The sequence below is a fragment of the Varroa jacobsoni genome, unplaced genomic scaffold (genome assembly GCF_002532875.2).
Source record: "Varroa jacobsoni isolate VJ856 unplaced genomic scaffold, vjacob_1.0 contig00810, whole genome shotgun sequence".
In the NCBI taxonomy this organism is placed as follows: Eukaryota; Metazoa; Arthropoda; class Arachnida; order Mesostigmata; family Varroidae; genus Varroa; species Varroa jacobsoni.
The window spans coordinates 26,947-40,402 of NW_019214529.1; the positions used below are offsets into that span (position 1 = coordinate 26,947).

Sequence of the window (13,456 nt, forward strand, 5' to 3'; positions counted from 1 at the left end):
CGGAGAGTGGAAGGGGGAGAATATAGAGTGACTAAGGACTTTTTTCCACAAGAATTCTTATTGTCATGTTTGCAGAGCAAAAATATTGCAAGATGTTCGACATCAGCGTCTGGCTAGTCACTTTCTCTTGAAGCAGACCTGCGGCAGATACGTATACTTTTTTTTCAAAGTGTTGTCTCTTAACAATTCCAGTGTAGATTTTAGCTATGAGAAAACCAGATGGGTTTAGGTGAATTCACACAACTGTCTATATTCATGGATTATTGGAGTGTTGGAACCAAGGGCCGTCTACTGTTTATTTTACTTCAAACTCGTTAAAACTTTAAAGAAATATACGGCGGCGTCATTTTTCCAAACCGGGTTTTAAGGGACGTAACACATATATAGCAAAGGAAGTGGGTACCGACTAAACTATGGAGGACCGGTACTGGCCTCATGTCTTTCTTGTCAGCATCCTTTTTCCTCAACGCGACTTTTTCCTGTTAGACAATGGCAGAACCACCACTGGAATAGTTTCCTTTATATATCTACCTTCCGCTTGCTTCATGATTTTTCCATGTAGCTAGACTCGTCATTCGGAAACGAAACATGTTAGAAAAGACCAAGATATGTTGGCGCCTCATGTTCTTCGTGACCTATGCGTGGTAACCGGTAGATGTTTTCCCTGCCAACAGCAGGAAATTGTAGTAAGAAATTAAAAAGAGAACAAAGGTACGGAGGGCATAGACTTCACGTAAATGTAGGTATCTTAAACATTTATCTTAGCAAAGCGCAGCAGATGAGCTCATGCTTTTCACTTCTTCGCAGCTTTAGGAGGAAACTTGAGAAACATCTTGAAATGCTTCGCCGCATGGTTTCTTCTAGCTGTTCCCGTAACGGTACTCGAAGACGCCAGGAGGCAGCCCACGATGGGCAGAGTAGCACGAAGGACTAGGAGTCGGAATGAGAAGGCAGGCAGCAGCCGTAATAGAGGCCAGCAAGCGAAAGTCGTCGTCACAGAAGCTTGCGAGAAAAATGTTGTATCGTGAACAAATTCCTGCCGCGACACTCTTGGCATTAGCTTACCGCGTGAGATAACATGGCGGTGCCTGCCCATATAGAAGCAGAATGGGCAACCACTCTGAAAAAACGATATCACAGAAACATCTTAAACAAAAGACGACCGCCGATGGAATGAATAGAACAAAGCTCACTAGCAGTTTACTGCTAGACCTGAAATAAAGTGATCGCACGAGCAGTCCGTATAACCAACATAAAGAAATAAGACGAGAGCGTTAGAGATAGAGAGAGAAAAAGAAGATCGCAGAGATTTGAGTGGCTCCATGCTCTTAATTGTGTAGTGGAGTTGTTTCAGGCATGTTAAAGGCTCGGAGATACAACGGCAGAACGGGAGTTGCCCTGTAAGATAGTGTCCATCTAGAAAAGATGTTTCTGAAGCACGCACATCTATGTATAAATGTACACGTTACAATTTTGAGAATTTTAAGAACCTGTATGTTTTTTTATTTATTTAAGTACACTTATTTTGTAGTGCATGTTTTCGGCAGAGCTAATGTATATATAAACAAGTATGTCTATTATGCGATATTCTTATATGCGATTAATGAACACATTCTTAGATAAACTAATATGCTACTGACCGAAATCTACCTTATTTCAGCCTACTCCTGTTTCTTCCTGTTTATTCATCTACACATATATATATATATATATATATATATATATATATATATATACATATATATATATACGAAGCCATTTCAAAACGCATAGTGAAGCACAGTAATTTTTACCTTCAAGTTAATGTTGTACTATTTTTCGTTTCATAGCCTTTGTAGCGTTTTTTTGCTAACACGCCATCTACCCATCCACGCCGGCAGCTGCGTGCTCCACCATATTACGCTGCCTGGTAGGCTGCAGATGGGTGAGATAAAATAATAATACGCCATAGAGTATATACGCTTGGAAAGCTGAGAACGCACAGAGCACACAGAGAGAAAATACGACTCTCCAGGGGATTAGTTAGTATCTCTAGTATACTGATAAAAGACGTTCGTTACCTTGCTTTGTTTCTTTGGCTTCTTTTGTTTCATTCTGCTGATACTGCTGCTGCTGCCGCCGCTGCAGGACGTAAATACCAAAGCGCGGTGGACTGATCGAAACTTGGTGTAGTCGGGCCGCCCGATGCCTATAGTACGCTGGGCGAATGTACATCATCATTGCTTGAGTATTACTACTAGCACCGCTGACGCTTTGCCATTGACACAAGAGGGCACTGTTATGTGAAATGAGCATCAATTAGGTGAGCGACAGAACCTCTATGTTGTGGCCTTACACCTGCCGGGCTTCAAAGTTTATTTCTACGTATATTTCGTGTTGTACGCAACAAGTGCATCCCGACTAAGTAAGTGATGTACATCAATAACAGGCCTAGCTTAAACATAGCTAGGTTTCTTTCCGAAAGAAGGAATAATGCTGTGGCCTAAGTAAACTTTTTATGTACCAGGAAACAACTCGTGCCAAACAAATTTAATTTCACACTTTTTTCGTGGTCATAGCTTTTAAGCGTAATCCAACCAGATAAAGTGATAATAATGTCCACCTTTTCTTTATCACGCAGATGGATCGTACAGCTGAGCCAAATTCAAATGCACGTTATTCCTACAAAAGTGTGTTTTATTCTCGATGGTATGTAAATCTTGTCGTTTGTTTCGTCTTTATCGGCCTTTGCCCACTGTGTTCCTATCAGTTATCTGTAATAGAGTCTGCTGCCTCTGTGCACGCTAACAGCGGTAATACTCAAACAGACAAGCTGATCATCACCGTCCTGGCTTATCTATTCGACGTTTTGCCCTCACCCCATGTCCTTTACTCTTATAGGGCCTTACAGCTTACCTTTTTCAATTCTGTCTCCCAAGCATACGGAAATCCCGCTCCTGGCATCCCATCTTCAAGAAAGATACTCGGCCTTTACGCAAAGGGCATCTGTTAGAGCAATTCCTAGCAAGTGACACAGCACTACATTGCCAACTCACACTGCGCAGTTCGGCCATGTGCTGTTCTTGCCACAAGCTGTGGTCTTACTAGAGCTCTCGGGGCCTCGTCCGTACCCGTGATACCCTAGTTACGCGTAGAGAAGCCTGCTGCGTCTTAGAATATCCGTTATTCGTCACTGCCATCTCCTGTTTGTCCTTGTGAAGCTTGCCGGCAAACGGGCCAGATTGCGAGGCACAGTCAGTGGCCATCGTTGCTACGGCAGTATCCGCCAAAAACCTCTTCAAGCAGCTTTTTTTGTACACCAGCAGTAGTAGTACTGGTACGTAGCTTTACCTCTCTCGCTCTTCTCACCTTAGGCGCGAGGTCACATGAAAACGGACCAGCTAGTCCATGGGTTATCGACGAGCAGCAACGTCCGAACGAGCTCTTCCAATTAAGTCTCGTCACTGTTGCCTAGCGAGCGTGGTCGCCGGCCCGAACGGACTTGGGTGGATCAGCGACGAGTCTGCAGGGGACATTAAATGCAGCACATCGCTGATACCATCTACAGATATGCCCCTGTCTCGTCCTGGCCGGGCATTAGGGCGCAAAGGGTGGAGAGAAGTGGCGAAGTGGGATTCACGGTAAGCGTCTCTTTTCCTGATTGCGTTACTAGAGTTGGTTCGGTGGCCATGGTTAACACAAAGCCATCTTCAGTAAGTTTGCTCGCCAAAGAAAGCAGGCGCGCTTCGTCAGTAAGCGGTCTGCAAGGGCAACGCCGTCACACTTTCTTTGCCGCCCTGCCGTGCTAGTAGCGACGGAAGTCTTTGTTCATTTACAAAAAAAAAGCGGACCCAGACAAGCCGGTAGAGGAACAATCGCACCGGTACGTGTATCTCAATGAAGTGCGTACTGGTGATGTATTATTACACATATGCCAATCAACTTGTATAAAATAGAACGTTGCAAAACAAATATGCGAGACTTAAGGAAATGTTAATGCTTGCTTCCGTTTGTTTTTCTTGTAACTTTGCCAGCTTTTTTCAAATTCTATAGCAAAGTAGACGAAGTTGAAAAGTTGATTTAGCCACAGTGTGTAGGCTAGACTGGCATGACATGGATTATCGTGGTACATGGTCACAGATAACTACACAGCAATCGTCTAACTTTAGAAAGCGTGCATCGAACTATTCAACCGTCAATGCTTTTATGCTATAGGCGAACGGTATCGACGATCATTGTGTTAAAATTGCATAACCTATATATTGGAAGGTAACACTGTTTTAAACACTTATCGATAGGGTTACTTAGGACAACGGCCACAGACCTACAAAGGTCGTGTAATGATGAGGTGTTTTTGACAGACCCGATTTAAAAAGATAGTGCACTCATGCGTTGCATTATAGTCGAAATTAAATATCAGGGTAATAATTTAAAAATTGAAACATGTTTAATTAACATCTTAAAACGTTATTTTATGACAACATCTAATGGCCTTTATCTGCCTCTTATGGATTGATAAAAAGCGACCCTAATAGAACGTTAACGTTGTTTGTACAGCTAAAAAAAATCATTTCTGGATGGATACTGAGTTTCTACGGTTGAATTGGACTGCCAGAGTTGTTGTTGTTGCTGTTTATATCGTTGCTCCTGTGTACGCTCACATCAGGGTTATTCGTGATGAAATTTCAGGCACTTCCAGGAGCCTTTAGAGGTTTAGCAAAAGGTACATGATGCTATTATTAATTATTATTAGCTCCAGAATATTTAACAGTTCGTCACGAAAGTCACAGTCCCCTAAAAAGCCATTTTTGCTGGTCTCTCAAATCATAGCTTTCAAAACAAGTACACAAGACTTTCTTCGGTCATTCGTTCTTTGCCTACAATAGCCGTTTTCTAGCGCATCAGCCTTGATCTGAAAGCGGGTCATAGAGCCAGCCTTTTTTCACATGAGTTATACACTAACAAAAAAAGCTAGAGCTTTGATAAGAGCAAATCCTCCCGCGAGGGGTCAATACTCAACGCAACTGCTTGCATAGAATGCGGCAGACACAAGTAAAAAAATTCAGGAATAGGGGCAAATCGAATTCGGTTTTTGGTCCAGATGTGCCCTCGAGGCTGGAACAGAGCTCGCTTAAACTGTTCAGCTCCTAATGCTTTCTAATCATACATCCGTGGGAAACAAAAATTTTACTAGATATGCTTATTCAGGATGTTGGTGATTCAATTATTCAAAAATAAAAGGATAGGTTCCTGTTTCAAGTAGCTGCTCTCATCAAGTTTCGTCAACGAGTCATTCTGGTCTTTGATTGTCCTTCCTTCGCTTAAACACAGCAAACAGGCCAATTCGATTAAAATATTTATTGTAACCCTTATTCTCAAATAGTAAGATTGATACGTTTGCCTACATGCTTAGTTTACATTTAAAAACAATAATCGCTTCTGATTAAATACTATGCGAGATTTTCTTTCGTTCATATTCTCGCTTTAGCATTCGTCCTATGTATATTAAAAACATTCAGGGTCCAAAGCCTTACAGCATAAAAGCGCAATGGGATTATTTTAAACGATCCGCAATAAACTGTCTGTCCGGCATCGTCGCCGCTGTCACCGAGAAGCCATGTAACAGTTTGAACGTATCGTCAACCTCGGCACTGAAAATTCGCGGATGTTGATTTTGAACGTTCTCGAGCAGAGACAAATAACGAACTAGACCTGGAAAGAACTTAATCAGTCTAACAAATACCCTACGCGCGCGTTATGCTAATTCATGATTTTCGTAATCATCAATATAGGAAACAAGGGTTTCATGACTCTGACCGATGTTACCTTTCTAGTACATATAGGTACCTCGCAATATTTATCATGCTCAGAGAGTTCAATCACTGATCAACCTGCCTCGGTAATAAATCTAGTGCACTAGTGCGCTTTAAATATAATAATTCAATTAATCTCAGGACGGCTACTTCCAGAACCGCCTTGTGACTGTAACTAACCCGGCTCGTAAAGCCATTATATACATCGTATCGCATAGCAGATCCAGTTTATCACTATTGAATCTGATTGTAATTAATCATATATTCCGAACGAACATACATTTGTAATAACATTTGTTGCTGAACGAACAAAATCTATGACGCTGTTTCGAATTTTCTGTTAGCCAAACGCAAGCTTGAAAAGTCGCGCGTGTCTTTGGAGTGTCATTGCACGACGCATAGATGTCAGTGAGCCGTTGCCTGATAAACGTACTACTGTTTATGTTACTCAGCCTTTTTATCGCTTTACGTGATCACGGCCACTTCCTGCTCAGTTGCCTCACGGACAACCTTGAGGTTATAATGAGAATCAAGACAGCCGCGAACGGAGTTCTATAGGAGCGTTAATTGTGACTGCTTAGGCGTACACCAAGAGCGATAGTGTCACACTTCACATCCGTCGTGGAAAACCTATCGAGGTTTTCTCGTGCTTCTGTGAATGCAGCAACCTTCAACGGCAAAGTCCAATCAGACACGTCAACCAGGATGATGATAATGTCTAGTCGACTTGCCAGGCGGCTGGGCACAGATCTGCGAAAAGGTGCCCATCGCAGTTTGAAGGCATGCGAACGTGGGACCATTGAAGTTTGCTTGGGTACAGACGAACAGGATAAGTTAGCATAGCGAAATTGTTAGACCCCGCCAGTGAGAGAAGGCTATCCGTCGATCATCAGGGGAACGTTCATGCGAGCACCATGAATGGAAATAGTGACTCATGACTTAGGCGAAGATATGATCATATACTGTTCGGTCGGTCACCGACTGTAGCGCAAAGAATCATGAGGCCAGGAGGGAAACTTTGAAAATGTTCAGCCTCTAAAAGACCTGGGGAACAACAGAACACAGGAAAGACATGCTACTGCATTACTTCTTTTTCGTCAATAGATCAACGACTCTGGCCGGCGGAAGGCGTTTGCGCTCCGTTGTTCCTTCTAATCTTATAATACTGGATTTAGTTCATGCAATCCGCCGTGGAAAGAAACAATCGGTTCTGATGTGGGGTGAACTGGTCGTTTCCGGTCGTGACAGAAAATTATGAACGTTTTACTTTGCCGCCATTTTTGACCGTCATTGTTACAATATTGCACAGTGCGCCTTATGATGCTGTCTGTTGGCGTTGAGTTAGAAGCGTCTCTGTGGATAAAGAAAGATCATCTGTTCAGCTTGTATGACGAAAGCAAAGATGAAATGGTTCGAGATAATAATTTTACGAATTTGGAATCGATAATAAGCACGAAATATACCATGGAAAATTGTGGAAGGCGCAGGTTTTATGCAATATATGCAAAAATAAAAGCCAGAAAGTAATTTACAGGAAGAAGATTGGCGATGAAAGGCGGGCAAGGGGAACGCATGGCATTGGTACAACTAGTGCTGAAGGACCCTACTGTTATAGCAACAACTAAATAAAAGCTAGCATGGAAGGCGTCTCATTAAGTCTTGGTCTTTACATCTACGTACGTAGCTCGAGCCATTAGACTTCTACGACGGAGAAGTCTGCGTCGTGCAATTCATCAGTAAAGGTCGCTAAAAATCACGACAGAGAAGCACCTTCAGTCCTGATTACGGATCCGTTTCTCTGTACACCCGTCAACTTACTGACTTTACAATATGATAAATGATCTTAGAAATATCAACAACTTCTCAAGCGACGGCCATTCCTGCCGTTTCCACAACCATAGTTCTTTTTTAAACTCTTTTTTTAATTTAAAGCTGTAAACGGTCCTGACGAACGTGCTCCTACGATCTTATTTCTCCTATGCTCATCCTAAGGCATCTTGAAGAACAGAAAAACACGGCCAGTCTTTAATCTGCACTTTACATGGTTTGCAGCAAGAACCTCATCGTCGTCCTGTAGCCGAAACTTTTATCTGTCTATTTTACCGCCCGGCGTTGACGATAACAGACATTCCCAGTCAATAATAGTTGAGACCCGTCGGTGTACGTGCCCAACCGCGCGGTCTTTTACTCGAGCCACGACTCCCGCTTCTTTTATTCCCGTGCTCCACAATTGTAGCATCGGCAACTCGTTGTCCCCCCGTCTTATCCCTGGGCCCTTCTCAGTTTCGCCGATGAAATGGACAGTTTTTTCATGTTGGTTGGAGAAAGTATTCAGCCACTCTGGCAGGCCAAATCGAGCTGGATGGACCAGACCGGAATGAAAAGAGACGACACATTCGTTTTACCTGTTTCATTAAGATCTGCTGTTCTGGGTTAAGCCAAGCTGGAGATGAGAAAAAGACAAGAGAGGGGCATCGGCTCATGGAGGCATTTTTAGGGGCACTACGACGACAATCAGCCGAGACGGTTGCTACTGTTGGCGGAGCCACCAGTTTTCCACATAGGTTGTAGTCTCGGAAAGGCCACAACGGTCACAACCCTATACAACCGCCTTTCGCTACAGGAAGCAAGTACAGAATGAGAGAAGTAAGCAGCAAACGTGTTTTGTCGGCCATGCCTGTCTGTACCTATATGTCCGCCCGTATTGCCCCTGCTTACAATCCTGAACGACTAGGGCACTCACTCCTCCTTATTCTATTGTTCTTTTCCCCGCTCCCTATGTGTTCCTTTACTATGGTCTTTGTGCACATTACTGCTTGGGCCAGCATCTCACGCTTAGCGGATGTACGGATCTTCTTTCTATATTGCAGTGCAGGCTGTGTGCCACTTAATAAAAATCTCTTACCGCTGTCACTAGCGACATCTCAATGATTTCGTCTCCCTTCACTTTTGTATTTCCCCCATTCCCCTTGATCCAAGACATTGCCTATATTGTCGGTCCACCCTGTCCCACCCCACCGTAGTGGCTCACGAAACCATACCGTTTCATAACAGACACATTGTTCATCAGTGGCTGTCTTCATCCGATTTTGTGTAGCAAACGGAGATACCAACAGCGGTCTGATAATGGGAATTCCCCCCCCCCTCCCCCCCGTACTAACTGGGCAGCGCTGACCTACGATGGTGGTCCCTTGTTCAGACAGATTTGGTTCGTCTGCATGTCCGCCGTGCTTAGCAGACATCGACTGCTATTCGGGTTTCGGAAGACACCCCCAAATCCCCATTTCCCTCTGGCTCGTGGCCTTTTCTGCTTTTCTAAGCGAATTAGGTTCCATCTGCTGTCTTAATCAGTGCCGATCGTCTCTCCGAGCCACCCCTAGAAACAGGCAGCCTAGCCTTACCCCTTTAAATCCTAGTCCATGGGTAGGTGGCTTAGTATTTCTCTAGTTACGGTGAACACTCTTGCCTACGCACATCTCTATTGTGCGACTCACTATTTGTCTACGCTGTCGCGGTTGCTACACGACAGTGATCTGTGTAGGCCGGCATTTCCAGTGTCGTTGCTTGCTGACGGCAAATTCTCTTTATAGCTGGATGCATGTGAATCGGCGACCTGGCCAGGTTTAATGAAGGCAGGTGGCGGTGCGGAAATTGCGTTTGTGCTGGTCAATTCGACTACGTAGAGGGCTGTAGGACGGGAACATAATTGTGATTTACACAGAGGAATGCGACATTTTGAGGGTATTGAGTTGAATGAACAGGGAAGTTATATGGAATGTAGACAAAGTGCGCTTACTTTAGAAATTTAGCAGGGTAAAAAAATAAGACAGTGGACATTACCCATCGGTGATGAAGGGCAAAGTTTGTTACTGGAAGTTTAAGCTCCTCAATTGGTCCACGTAATAATAGATCTGCGTCATTTTCTCTTGTAAACGTGATCTGAACAAAGCGAATATGACAATGCATTTTCGATGTACGTTTAAAAGTACATGACGCTTTGTGGGTCGCGTCATCATAAAAGCACAATGTGCTAACAACATCAACATGGGTCATGTTATACATTGAAGAGTTTGTTTGGAGATTAAATTCGCTTTCAAATAGGAAAAACGTATGACTATGGCAAAGGAGTCTATTATTGGATACATATTGAAATAGAACCTAATATCGGCGGATTAGCGATGAGGGTTCATCGAGAAGAGGCGCAGTTGTAATGCGTATCAGAAGTACCGTACGCATAATACCACTTGAAATCGACAATAAATCGGTCTATTTCAACACCTGGTGGTGCTGTGCCGGTTATGACGAGTGTCGCTAATTAAATACTGTTTTCTCACATCGTTGACCTAATATACATTTCCAGTTTAACGTGTAAATTTTGCAAGTAATTTATTGTTTATGTAAGCAGCACGAATGTACCAAAAAAAAAAAAAAAGAATATATTTTGCGATAACGATCCTATTTTAAGGTTTTCAAATGGTGCTCCATAGGTTGCAACACTTTAATAATCACATATCAGCGCAACTAATTAAACATTTTTCGAAGTAAAATTAATTAGTCCATTTACAGAACGAGTGGTATATATTAGATAGAATCTATGCTACGACAATTATCCAGAAAAATTAAAAAAGAAGTATTTTAACTAACGCTTTATTATAGCTGTCATTTGCGACTAATAGACATAACAAAAAGCTCTAATGAATTTAATAAAAATAGAATAAAAATTATTTAAACGTAAAATATATGTCTACTTTTCACTGCTGTAAAAATAAATAACAGTTAATAAGTAACAGATTCATAAATAACCGCTCGCCAACAGCCCCTTTTGTTTTGCACAGTTTACACGGATAAGTTATTCGAGAATAGTGTAACTTACGATTTAACAGCATATAGCTTGATCAGTTGGACGTTCCTCGTTTATATAGTAGGCAGAACCTTGTCATAGAATCAAAAAGACTTCGATGCCGATTCGATCAATTTGGGTTAAATATTTTTCCTTAAGTGGAATCTCCTCTAAATATAGTTGTAATAGCGTGCGCTATGTTATCACGGCAAATTCACATATTTACGACAGTTACGGATGTCAGTGTCGATATTAATAAGGTGTGTTACCTGTGAAGTGAACGAGGTTACTTATTTCGATAAGGACGGCCGATCTATAACTCGGCTAAATCGCTAATGTAACAAACAACGGACAGGCAAAATTAACGGCAGTAACGAAATATCAACTGAAAGCATTATGGCCCCTTGAAACATCATTTTAAATACATTTAATCAGCGGTTTAAATCGTTCTTGTGTGACCACTAAAAGATGAGTTCAATTTAACTCAACCATAAACATACTATTTCAGACAATACTATTTCAAATTTTACGCCATTAAACATTGCCTTAGGATGCGTGTAACCAATGAAGATTATGACATACTCTAATTAGTACTTAACCATACCTCATCGAAGTTAAATAATGTTGTACGCTAAGTGAGCAATCGGCCCATTTTTTTCGTTCGTTCGCGAATCATCCCGTCTTCTGGACACTTCCACCCCCCAATGCCTTTTCGTAATGTATTGGTTTTTTTTTCATATTTTTTAGCGTAATCCTGGCACTTTTCAGCGGATCGGACCCTGCCTGTTCATATACAAAAGTGCTCGCTTGCTAGTTGGCTAAAAATAAAGGATGTTGACGTCTCACGTGGTCACGCATAGGGTCGTCCATCCGAATTGAATTTGCCACCTTCATGCCTTACGGTTCATACCGCTGCCGCTATCACCAGCACGGGCTGAAAGAGCCGTAGACTGCTCAAGAGTACCCCTTTAGGGAGGACTCCTATATCTCACTCTAACGCGCTTTTTTTTCCCATCCTTGTTTTTCCCCTGTGATCTCTCCTTCATCGATGTGCATCTGCTAGCTTCTCGGCCCACGCTCCGTTAGTCCGCTTGAGATGAGCTATGGATGGCATTATTCGATGCGTCCTGCTTCTGGCGCTATTAGTGAGCCTACACCTCGTTGCGTACCACCGAAGGTGCGGCACTGCTTTTTCTCTCGCTAACTCCCTCTAGGACTCTATCTCTCTTCAGGTTTCTTGTTGTCTGCAGAACGCTCGTTGGCATTCGAAGCCCGGGGCGTCGCCTACCCTGCAGCGCTAGTACCGACAGGGTCTGGTCTAGTCGAGACACTCGACAAAAAGCGCTCTCCTTACTCAGTGGCTCAGGAAAGCGAAAGAAAGAGAAGGAACTAGAAGATTGGTTCAGTACTGCTCTTTAGCCCTACAGTCGGCCTCCATCTCCTCGAGACTACCTGTCCATAAGGTATAGCAAAGGCCAACACTTCTAATAGACACGGACTTCCTCTCAAGTATACAGATACTCATCGGCTTACAGGCTGATTTACCGTACGCGCCTCCACGGTTATTCACAGCATTTCAGCCGATAGGGGCTCTGGGCCGAGGTTTCGGTCCAGCATCGACTCCCTCGTGGACTATCGTCCCCAACATCATACTCACACAGTCGATCTAGCCACTTGCTTTAGGCCCCTTCTGAGCGCGTCCTTGCTCGAAGGCATCGCCGGGGCGAAAAGGGAATCGAATAAGCTTTTGCCATCCTGTCGCAGTGTTGCCCATCGAAGTGTTCCTGAGAGCTTCTGCCTTTGGATCCCGGCCGACTAGCAATCCGTCCATTGGATTCGACGATTCTGACGAGTGGGACTCGCGCAGTGGGAGCCTGTTGACTTTCTCTCAGAGTGATGCTATACATCGATACGCATACTCCCTCAAGCAGTACTGTTGGATCTAAGTAGTGGAGCTTCATTTTTTCTTCTACCTGGAATGCTGATGGCTAAATCTGTATACTTATCTTTATACTGCCGATACCTTAGGCAATGCTGTTGATAAAAAAAAAGTTGTTATCTTATAGGTGTTGAAAAAAATCTCTGAATATGAAATGTTTTTTTATTTATCAAATGGTCGCGTTAATATACGGTGTTTCTCTTGCGATAATTTTCTCGGAAATTTTGGCAAAGCTCTCTCACTATTATCATCATGTTGATATGCAAAGTAATGCTAACCGTATCCTTAGGCGAGAATAGATAAATCTACTTTTGCGACAATTTCGTGCAATCCATAGTGTCTATACGCATGATTATTGCTTCAGTTCTTAAGATAAGCTTGGTGATGCTTAAACGTTATTATGTTACTTCAATTTGATTTGTTTTTAATAAAGGTTAAAACTTTTTTTCTGTAAGTAAAACTTCCTTTCTTTCTCTGATCTCACTTTTGTATAATAGGCACGACTTTACGGTTGCTTTCATTTCTAGCCTTATTGGTCTGACATTTGCAACAAGTGTTTTCTTAAATCAGCTTTTTAATTAACAACTCACAGACTATTTTGTTTAAAGGGTACCCGCTGTACTGAAATCATCGTATACTTGACAAATAAGGAAGAGGGTAAAGCCGGCGGACCTATAATCCTATCTTTCAGTGTTATTGTACTAGTCCTTCTTCACAGCGTCTGTACACTGTGAAATACGGTTTCTATGTATCAAAATAGAGCGTCCTCGTAATTCAAATCTACTTATGGGGGCTGTCCAAAAACGTGCTTTTACCGTTTGTGTCCAACGTTTATACTCTGCTGTCGGGGATCGGATTCGTCACGATGCGACAGTACGTGCAAAC

The 13,456-nt window shown here is 42.7% G+C and overlaps 2 long non-coding RNA genes across 2 annotated transcripts; one reads left to right on the forward strand and one right to left on the reverse strand.

Moving 5' to 3' along the window:
• Positions 1 to 723: 723 nt before the first annotated feature.
• Positions 724 to 3,220, reverse strand: LOC147751973 (uncharacterized). Its single transcript, XR_015315399.1, has 3 exons — positions 2,896 to 3,220; positions 2,061 to 2,275; positions 724 to 1,120 (listed from the first exon to the last, which is right to left on the reverse strand). It is a non-coding gene; the product is annotated as an uncharacterized LOC147751973 (long non-coding RNA).
• LOC111271622 (uncharacterized) lies at positions 2,268 to 12,999 on the forward strand. The gene is made up of 3 exons (XR_002686979.2): positions 2,268 to 2,404; positions 2,621 to 2,688; positions 11,865 to 12,999. It is a non-coding gene; the product is annotated as an uncharacterized LOC111271622 (long non-coding RNA).
• The last annotated feature ends 457 nt before the right edge of the window (positions 13,000 to 13,456 follow it).